The sequence below is a fragment of the Beta vulgaris genome, chromosome 6 (assembly GCF_026745355.1).
Source record: "Beta vulgaris subsp. vulgaris cultivar EL10 chromosome 6, EL10.2, whole genome shotgun sequence".
Classification (NCBI taxonomy): domain Eukaryota; kingdom Viridiplantae; phylum Streptophyta; class Magnoliopsida; order Caryophyllales; family Amaranthaceae; genus Beta; species Beta vulgaris.
In genome coordinates this window covers 47189771-47200401 of record NC_079207.1, presented here as the reverse complement: position 1 = coordinate 47200401, position 10631 = coordinate 47189771, and the positions used below count along the sequence as shown (strand labels likewise).

General features: G+C 39.5%; 1 non-coding gene across 1 annotated transcript; it reads left to right on the top strand.

Moving 5' to 3' along the window:
* The first annotated feature begins 9301 nt into the window (after positions 1–9301).
* LOC125499208 (small nucleolar RNA R71) lies at positions 9302–9408 on the top strand. Its single transcript, XR_007275925.1, has one exon. It is a non-coding gene; the product is annotated as a small nucleolar RNA R71 (small nucleolar RNA).
* The last annotated feature ends 1223 nt before the right edge of the window (positions 9409–10631 follow it).

The following is a 10631-nucleotide window of genomic DNA, read 5'->3' as shown; positions in this document are numbered from 1 at the left end:
TTCATGAATAACCACAAATTTATGGAAAAACAAGCATGGAATCTAAAAGAAAACACATAAGAAGTCCAAATAACAAGATTATAGATGAAAAACAAGGGTTAGAAGAGAGTTACCAACATGGAGATGAAAATCCCCAAATTTGAAACCCTAGAAATCAAACCCTTGCAAAATCCTAAATTTTGTGCTCTTGAGTGTTGTAGAGAGGAAGGTGATGAAGATTCCGGTGAGAAAAGCCGTCGAAAGTCGCCAGAAAATGAGTGTGGTGGCCGGATCTAGAGAGTGTGAAGAGAGAGAAAGTGAGTGATTGAGAGAATAGTTCGAAAATATTGGTGGAGTGAGAAGTGAAGGCCAAAAAAACAAAGGAAAAGCGTATAATTGCCCAGTCGGGTTTGGTGCGGGCGCACCTCGAGCAGGTGCGGGCGCACCAAACGCGTGAAATTTTTTTGAAGGCATTTGGTGCCGGCGCACCTCGACGAGGTTCGGGCGCACCAGAGTCTTCTGTTTTTTTAGAAAATGTTGCAGACTCTGGTGCGGGCGCATCTTGGGGGGGTGCGGGCGCACCTTAATTTCGAAAAAAAAAATTTATTAAAAAGGTGCGGGCGCACCTACATAAGGTGCGGGAGCACCTATCCCTTCTGTGATTTTCTTCCGGAAATTTTTAGAGAAAGATGCGGACGCAGCAGCCTAAATTTTTGAAAAAATTTAGAATGGTGCGGGGACGTTCTAAATTTCCGGAAAAAATTTAGAACGGTGCGGGCGCACTATAAACATCCGTTTTCTCAATCTTTCTTTTCCATATCACTTATTTCACTCAACTTTTCATAAAAATCAGATATCCCAATGTAGCTCTCGTGGCCAGCTGATAAATCAAAAGTCTAACTAACAATCAAAAGAAAAATAAAATAAGATAAAAGGAAGGGAAGAAAAGAAACGGGTTGCCTCCCGCGGTGCGCTTGTTTTAAGTCATTAGCTGGACTAAAAAGGATATGCCCTTCACGAGAGTCGCTCGGGTGAGCGAAGAATCAAACAAGCAACCGAACTGACGACGTGATTATCATGATAGAGGTTCGATCTCTGACCATTCACCCAAGATTGACCATTCTCACCCAATACCTCATAAGCTCCATATGGAGTAGTCTTCAACACTGAGAAGGGACCCAACCACTTGGACTTTAACTTCCCGGGGAATAGTTTTAGTTTTGAGTAGAACAATAAGACTTTGTCCCCAACCCGAAATTCTCGTTGTTGAATCCCGTGATCATGCCATTTCTTTGTTTGCTCTTTGTATAGTCTCGCACTCACATAAGCATCAAAACGAAGCTCTTCAAGCTCTACTAACCTTTCCTTTCGAGCGAGCATCGCCCGCCAAATGAAGATCCAGGTTGAGCTCTTTAACTGCCCACCAAGCTTTGTGCTCTAGTTTAACCAACAAATGACATGCTTTGCCATACACAAGGCGATCGGGAGTGGTGCCTATAGGAGTCTTGAAAGCCGTGCAAAGAGCCCAAAGAGCATCATCAAGTTTCAAAGACAATCATTTCATGTCTTATTGACAACTCTTTCAAGGGCATTCTTAACTTCTCGGTTCGAGACATCAACTTGGCCTTGGGTTTGGGGGTGATAAGGAAGACCGACTTTGTGATTTACCCCGTATTTCTTCAAGAGTGCTTCTAGTAGCTTCTTGGCGAAATGTGAACTGCCATCACTTATCAACACACGGGGCACCCTAAATCGAGGGAATATGATCCTTTTTAGGAGTTTGTCACAACCTTGTGGTCATTGGTAGGTGAGGCAATGGCTTCAACCCATTTTGTCACGTAGTCGACCGCAACAAGAATGTACACATTGCCACATGAAGGAACGAATGGACCCATGAAGTCGACTCCCCAAACATCAAATGGCTCAACCTCGAGAATGTTTTGTTGAGGCATTTCATGTCTCTTTGTGATACCACCACTCCTTTGACATGTATCGCAACCCAACATAAATTCCGGAGCATCCTTTTGCAATGACGGCCAAAACATACCACACTGGAGCACCTTAGCAACAATTTTGCTTACTCCACCGTGCCCTCCACATGCCAAAGTATGGCAATGATTCAAAACCGATGTCATCTCATGATTAGGCACACACCTCCTAAACACTCCATCAGCACATTTCTTAAACAAGAGCGGGTCATCCCAGTAGAACCTCGAAACTTCTTTGAAAAACCGCTTCCTTTGTTGGAAATTAAAACCAAGAGGCTCAATCCCGCAAGCAAAATAATTTGCATAGTCAGCGAACTATGGAATCTCATTGTTCAGAATGGCGAACAACGCTTCTTCTCTCAGATCTTCTTTGATAGGGATCTCATCCAGAGTCAAGAGCTTCTCATCAAGAGGGAGGAGAGAAAGATGGTCAACTACCACATTCTCCGTCCCCTTCTTCTCTTTCATCTTAAAATCGAACTCTTGAAGAAGCAACACCCACCTAATGAGCCGAGGCTTGGCATCCTTCTTACTCATTAAACAACAGACCGCAGAATGATCCGTATACACAACATCATTATTACAGGTCAAGTAAGAACGGAATTTGTCAAATGCAAAGACTACGACCAACATTTCCTTCTCCGTAGTTGCATAATTTCGTTGAGCATCATCCAGGGTCCTACTTGCATAGGCTATCACATGAAGCCTTCCTTCCTTTCGTTGCCCAAGAACAACTCCCACTACAAAGTCACTAGCATCATACATTAGTTCAAAAGGCAAGCTCCAATCTAGAGCTTGCACAACAAGGGCAGAAATAAGGGCTTTTTTAAGAGTTTCAAAAGCTTTAGTACAAGATTCATCAAACACAAAATCAACATCTTTTTGAAGTACATTCGTCAACGGTTTGGCTGTTTGGGTCTAGGGTATATCTGCGTAAGGAACAGGATTGGGGAAGAAACGTACGAGGAAGCACGGTTAGAGGAGGAAAGGTTGTTTGGGTCCCACCCTTTGCTGTCTAGGATCAATGAGTCGATTGTGGGGGTCCCGGTGTTGGCTCAAAGATTGGTTCATAATGCAAAGTTTGTGATATACAAAATTTTATAATACACTACCAATTCAAACAAGTAGTGATTTACTAACAATACACAATCACTAATATATTGATCGGGTCAAAATAGCGGGCTTTTCAGGCCAAAATCGGACCAGGCCAAAATTTTAACTAAAAACGTCATTTTTGCATTTTCCAACCCCACTTTTTTTTCAAAAAAATCGGGTCGGGCCGAAAAATAGTTCCCAAACCCGCACTTTTTTGTGGGTTGGCCGGGCTCACTTTGATCACCTCTAATTTGAATCGATCAATCTATTAGAATGGTAAGATCGCAGGAATTTTTGATTCAAATCGTTGCATGCACATTTAAACGGCGCCGCTTTTGTACTTTTATTTTTTTTGTTATTTCATTGTATGAACAACTAATGGTGAGTTCATTTTGTCTGAACTATTCTGATCTAATTTGAAATTTGAAATTTCCTGATCTACTATAGATTTTTTTTTTCTGACCTGACCGTTTTTAGAATTATTCTTATTTGATCTAATCTGTTCTTAAATTTTTGTTCTGATTTGAATTTAGCTCATTGTAGTTGTTTTCATTGTTATAATTTTCCTTATTTGATTTGATCTAATCTGGATTTTTTTTCCTGAATTTATCAGACCCTATTCTGGATTTTTTTTATCTTATCTTATCTGATGTGTTAATTTTTAAGATAAGGGTGTGTTTGATTCGTCTGAAATTTTCTGATCTCATCTAAACTTTTCTTACCAAATCTGATCTGATCTAAATTTTTCTGATCTGGTCTAATATGATCTGAATTTTTCTTATTGTAGTTGTTTTTATAGTTATAATTTTTCTGATCTGACCTGATCTGATCTTAATTTTTCTTATCTTATCTGAGTTATTCTTATCTGATCTGAAATTTTCATATCTTATCTAATCGGATTTAATCTTATCTGATTAATTCTTAAATAAGCAACCAAGTGCTTAAATAAGTTGAATCAAACGCACCTTAAGTGTTAGAGTGCTTAAATGAGTTGAACGGACGCACCGTAAGGGTGCGTTCTTTTCAACTTATATAAGCACTATAATGCTTATTTTAAAAATGATCAGATTAAAACTGATCAAATTAGCTAAGATTAGAAAAATTGAAATCAGACAAAAATATTTAGTCCAGATAAGAAAAATTCGGATCAAATCATAAGGGATCGGAAAAATTATAACTTAAAAACCAATTATAACAAGAAAAATTCAGATCAAATAAGAAACTTTCAAATCAAAAGATAAAATCAGAAAAATGCATAGTAGGCATTCTATAATTTATACGCATCTCTCTCTCTAGTCGACACCCCCTCTTTCTAAAATTAAAAAAAACAAAAAAAACCCTAAAACCCTAAATTTGGGGCTGCCATGGATTGTTCCTCCATGGTAAGCCCAAACTCGCTTCTTTAATTTATTTTTCATTCTTTTTACTTTCAGTTTTATGGTTAATAATAGTAAGTTCCCATATAGTGGGATTTAGGTTTAGTTCATCCTATGTGGGGATTAGGGTTTTGCGCTCCTGGTACTATTCCTCGTCTACGAAATCGGCGTCTATAATAATGTTAACGAGATCTAAGTTAGTTCCTAAATAACCCCGTTTTTATAAAATATACGATTTAAATAATCCAAATAAATTAAAGAAATTATTTTAAGCGAGTTTATGAATCAAAGTTTACGGTTTTCAAATTATTTTAGAGATCGTTTTAAGTATTCACAAAATTATTTAAACAATTATTTTAAATATGAAAAACTAACTTTATTTTACATCCTATTTTATTTTAGAAAATTAGAAAAATTATCAAGTTTATAAAAGATTAAAGTGAATAAAGCAATAAATACTAACTTAGTAAAATGGACCAATTTAGGAAAGTCAAAGGTTATAAAGTAACCAAATAAAAACCAAATAAAACAAAACTTTAAAACACAATTAGATTAAAAGAAAAGGGAGGAGGATTTCAGTTCCTCAATTTAAGAGGAAAACGAAGGAAGAAGAGGGAGAAAGCAGAGGAGGCTGAAACATTGGAGAGGAAGAGGGAGTTCGGTGGTGCTGGCGCTGGTGGTTCGCCGGCGAAGCTCAGGCACCGCGAAAAAGAAGGAGGTTGGGTTTGAGAGTGGTGGTGGTTCGCGAAGCCTGCAGGGGATGCAGCAGAAGGCGCCGCGAAGGGGGAGGAAAGGAAGGACGACGGAGGTGCGAAGGTAAGGAGAAGCTGGTGGTGGTGGTGTGAATTGGTGGTTCGAAGGTGGAGGTAGTGGTGGTTTCCGGCGACATAAGAAATAACAGAGGAAATTGTTGAATTGAAATTTTATTTTTAATTTTCAAAATCAAAATCACAAATTCAAGGGAGAGAAGAGGGGAATTGAAGCAACTTTGGAGTGGTTTTGCTTGTGGAATCAAATGAGAGAAATCAGTATTTATAGGAGGAAATTTTCGGTTGAAATGGTGAATGGTAGAGTTTAGCTTTCGAAAATTTCTTGGTGTGTGTGCTTGAACTGGACGAAAGAGAAGGAGGGAGGTGTTGAAGTTTTTCATTTTTTTGTTAATGTGCCATGAATCAGCCGAAGGAGGAAGGAAGAGAATTTCTTGGTTCTTGAGCCCAGAACTGGACGAAGGAAGGAAGGCAGGAGGAAGGATGAAGATGAATCACGTTCATTTTTTTTATTTTTTATATTCCTTTTTCTTTTCAGGAAAAGAAAAATGGACTATGGACTAGAATTTGGGCCTTGAATTAAGTAAATGGATGGACAATTAGAATAAGGGTGCTCAATGTAAAAAGTTTAAATAATTAACTACATATGACGCTAAATACATGGCTTTAGAGACAATTAACTACATTTGATGCTAAAAAATGGCTTTAGAGACAACTAAATTCATGTGACGTTAAATACATGGCTTTAGAGACAACTAAAGTCATGTAACGCTAAATACATGGCTTTAGAGACAACTAACTACACTTGATGCTAAAAAAAAAATGACTTTAGAGACAATTAAATTCATGTGATGCTAAAAATATGGATTTAGAGACAATCAATATTCATGCGATGCTAAAAACATGGTTATAGAGGCAACCAACTTTCATCTGATGCTGAAATGTATCTTTAGAGGCACCAGAATATACTTGACACTAAAACCATATAATTTAGAGGCAACCATGTTTATGTGATGGTAAAAGGGGTTTTAGAGGCAAGTCAGCCAAATGATGTGCCTCTATAGCCAATTTTTTTTGTAGTGCATCAAACTCAAAGTCTACATCTTTTTGGAGTAGATTCGCCAATGGTTTGCCTATTTGAGAAATATCCTTGATGAAACACCGGTAAAAACCAGCATGTCCAAGGAAAGCACAAACTCCCGTCACTGAGTTCGGTGGCGGAAGCTTCTCAATAACCGAAACCTTTTGCCGGATCTACTTCAATGCCCTTTTTCGACACTTTATGTCCTAGGATAATTCCTTCCTCAACCATTAAGTGACACTTCTCCCAATTTGGGACGAGGTTCATCTCTTGACACCTTTTCAATACACATTCAAGATTAACCAGACATGTGTCAAAAGACGAATCACACACAGTATAGTCGTCCATGAACACCTCAATGGAATCTTCTAGCATGTCAGAGAAGATTGTTGTCATACAACTTTGAAAAGTGGATGGGGCATTACACAAACCAAAGGGCCTCCTTCGATATGCGAATGTCCCATACGGACATGTAAAGGTGGTTTTCTCTTGGTCATCCGGATGAATGGGGATTTGAAAGAATCTGGAATAACCATCGAGAAAGCAAAAGTGTGAATGACGAGCAAGCCTCTCCAACATTTGGTCAATGAAGGGAAGGGGGAAATGATCTTTGCGGGTGGATTTGTTCAGTTTCTTGTAATCAATACAGACTCTCCACCCAGTGACGGTCCTAGTCGAGATTGTTTCTCCTTTCTTATTCCCAACTATAGTCCTGCCTCCGTTTTTTGGAACCACGTGAATCGGGCTCACCCACTTGCTATCTGAGATAGCGTAGATGATTACCGCATCACGCAGTTTTATGATCTTCTTTTTCACAACCTCTTTGAGGTTGGGATTGAGCCTTCTCTGATGCTCGATGGAGGAGGCATTACTATTGATGAGATGGATACGATGCATAGAAAGAGAAGGGCTTATCCCCTTAAGGTCATCAATCGAATACCCAATGACATCTTTATATTTTTGTAATATTTCAATCAGTTTGGATATAGAGATGTCATCAAGAATCGAATGGACAATAACAGGATAAGTGAATGCATCATCAAGAAAAACATATTTGAGTGAGGAGGGAAGGGGCTTGAACTCTACCTTTTGAGGAGGCTTAGAACACTCCTCTTTGTAATTGGATGATGTAGCTAGAACCTCAAGCGCTTCATTTTGTCTCCTCTTCCATGTCCAAGCTAAGGGTTTCGGTAAGAGTAGCATACAACTCATCCTAGTATGAACCACACTCATGGCATCCTCTATCTCATCTTCACTAGGCTTACCGACAAATTCTCTCACATAGGTCTCTTCAATGTCTTAGAGAACTCAAACACAACCCGCTCATTAGCTACCTCAACCGTGATTGTATCGTTTTTGCAGTTTATCACGACACCCAATGTCTTTAGAGCTTCTCTTCCAAGAATAAGAGGAGTCTCAGGATCTTCCTCCATATCCATTACCAAAAAATCACATGGTACAAATACATGCCCAACTTGAATCGGTATATCCTCCAACTCACCACAGGGGACTCTCACAGTGCAGTCCGCCAATTGAATCGTTTTGCGCGTAGGATAAAGAGGGAATTTTAGGTGCATGCTTAGCAATAGAAAGAGGCATCAAATTGACACTCGCTCCTAGATCGGTCAGTGCACCCTTAGGCTCTAGATCCTATTTACGGCAAGGTGAAACCCCTGGGATCTTTTTGCTTCTTGGGCATGGTTCATTGCACAAGAGCACTCACTTGGTAGGGTAGGGAGATAAGCTCATCTTCAAGTTTTCGTTTGTTGGAGAGAATCTCTTTTAAGAACTTAACATAAGCCGGTATTTGAGACATAGCCTCAAGGAATGGGATGTTAATTTGTAGGCTCTTCATCACATTGAGAAATTTAGTGAACTTGTCATTCAACTTTCTCTCAACCAACCTTTGAGGATAGCGAATCAGAGGTACATAGGTCTTGATTGGTGGAGATGATGGCAATGGAGTTCTGTCACCAACTTGGACTTGTGGCTCATCTTTTTCCACAACTTCTTCTTTCTCAGTTTACTCGGCTTCATCCTCCTTCTCAACAACCTCAACTTCTTAATCCTTCTCTAACTCCCCATTAGGCATCTTAGGACCCTCATAGCTTGTTCCCGACCTTAAATGAATGGCTTTGGCTTGATGGAGGTTGGCGTTAGGGATGGGTTGGTCCAGAAATGGATTTGTGGGGGTTGAGGGATTCTTCTCGGCTACTTGAGCGATTTGGGCTTAAAGCATTTTGTTATGGGCTTGTAGCTCTTGAAACCTTTGCTCATGGTTTTGGAGAATTTGGTTCATGGATTGGAGTTGTTGGAAAATTTGGAGAGAGGTTGGATCGGGAGATGGTATGGGTTCGGGATTTCGTTTGGGGAATGGAGGATTAGAGGGAGGTTTTTGGGTGTTGGCCCTTTGATGTGGAGCCTGGTAAGTGTTGGACCCTTGTGAGGATGAACCACCCTGGTTATAGTTTTGGTTATACCCTTGCGCACACCCTTGGTTGTGAGCTTGGTTGTACCCTTGTTAAGGTTGATTCCATCCTTATTGAGGTTGGTTGAATCCTTGGGTAGTTTGTTGAGTTGTCTCCAACTCCTTGTTGATTGTTTCTATACCTTGGTTTCCTTGATACCACTCTCTTGATTTATTGCACACATGCTCCGAATGGGTACCTCCATAATAAGAAGTATCATGGTTAGTACACCAAAATATCACAAGAAAAAGAATTTACATGTGAAGGATTAGATGAGGCAAGATTGATCTTAGAGAGCTTCTTGTCAAGTTGGTCCATCTTAGCTTGAATTTGATCCATGGGGTCTAATTCAAACTTTTCGCTCTTCTTCGGTTGAGCACCTCTTCGTCTTCCACCCCATGAGTAGTTCTTGATTAATTCCTCAATAGTGGACTCAAGTTGTTCTTGCGGGATCTTAGAAAGTTGACCTCCCGCTCCAGCATCAAGGTTGGCCCGTGATATAGGATCAAGACCATCATAGAAAAACCGCATGAGGAGGTTTTTGTTGAACTCATGGTGAGGGCATGAACGGATCATCTCCTTGAACCGTTCCTAAGCTTCTGCAAGTGTCTCATTGTTCTCTTGCTCAAATGAGGAGATCTTCCTCCTTATGTCTGCAGTCTTCCACTCTGGAAGCCATTGTGACTTCTTCCCATGTAGTGAGGGAATTAGCAAGCAAGTTATTGAGCCATGACTTTGCCTTTCCGTAAGAGAGGATCGGAACAAATGCATCTTGATATAATCAGGGGATACGTCATTTGTTGTTATCATAGCACGGATCTCAAGAAACCCGTCGAGATGGTCAAGAACATAGGACCCCGGATTTCCGAAATCCCTAAAGAGTTGCGAATTTGCTTCACCCATTTCTAGTTCAACTTCACTTGTACTTGAGACTGGTGAAGATGGCTCGGAACGCAAAGACAAATTTTCCAAATTCTTACGAAGCTTTCGCAACGTACGGTCGATTTAGGATCTAAAGGCAAAGTGGGTGAACCGTGAGCTCTTCTTCAATTAATAACACAACAAAGCTAAGTAGAGGATTAGCACATAACAACCAAAGTCAAAAAGAAAATAGAAGAAAAATCAACTAAGCAAACTAAACTAAAATAAACTTCAATTAATAGCACGGTTTCCCCGGCAACGACGCCATTTTGATTAGAGGTTTTTAGTGTGTCGTTAAGGCACCAAAAACCGCTTTCCAAACAATATTTATAAATCCTAACAAGCAATAACTAAGAAAATAGTAAGGGCAAGTCAAGGGTCGATCCACACGGAAATTGGGATTAATTAAGGTCTATCAAGTCCATGCTACCTAATTGAATGGTATTTGGGGGTTTGAAAAGTTTTGGTAACAATTATGACTAGCTAAAGAGTAGAACTAGCAAATAACAAGAGTTTAAATATCAAATAAGAAGACACTAGAGTCAAGGTTACTAGTATGAATAACAGCGGATGATGATTGTTAATGCGATTGTGAAGCAACGAAGACGATTATGCAAGGTTTAATTTTCCTCTAAAGTGTTGAACCCTAGTTTTGATGATGACAAAGGAACAAAGATGCAAACTAAGTAGTGGACTAATGAGTTTTTTAAATGCATGAATTTTAAGGTATCATTGAAAGGAACAAAGAGAATACTAAGTCAAGGAAGAAATCAAGTGTGGATTTTGAAGACTAAGTGAAGATGTTTCCCTCATTGATACTGGAGCAGCATTGGAGCAAGAAGAATAAAGCGAGGCGTTTTATTTCTAGTTCCATTGTAAAGGAACGAATAAAGATGGTAAGGAACTGTGGCAGTTTTATTTGAGAATGATAGTTTGTTCCTGTGTAAGGAACAAAC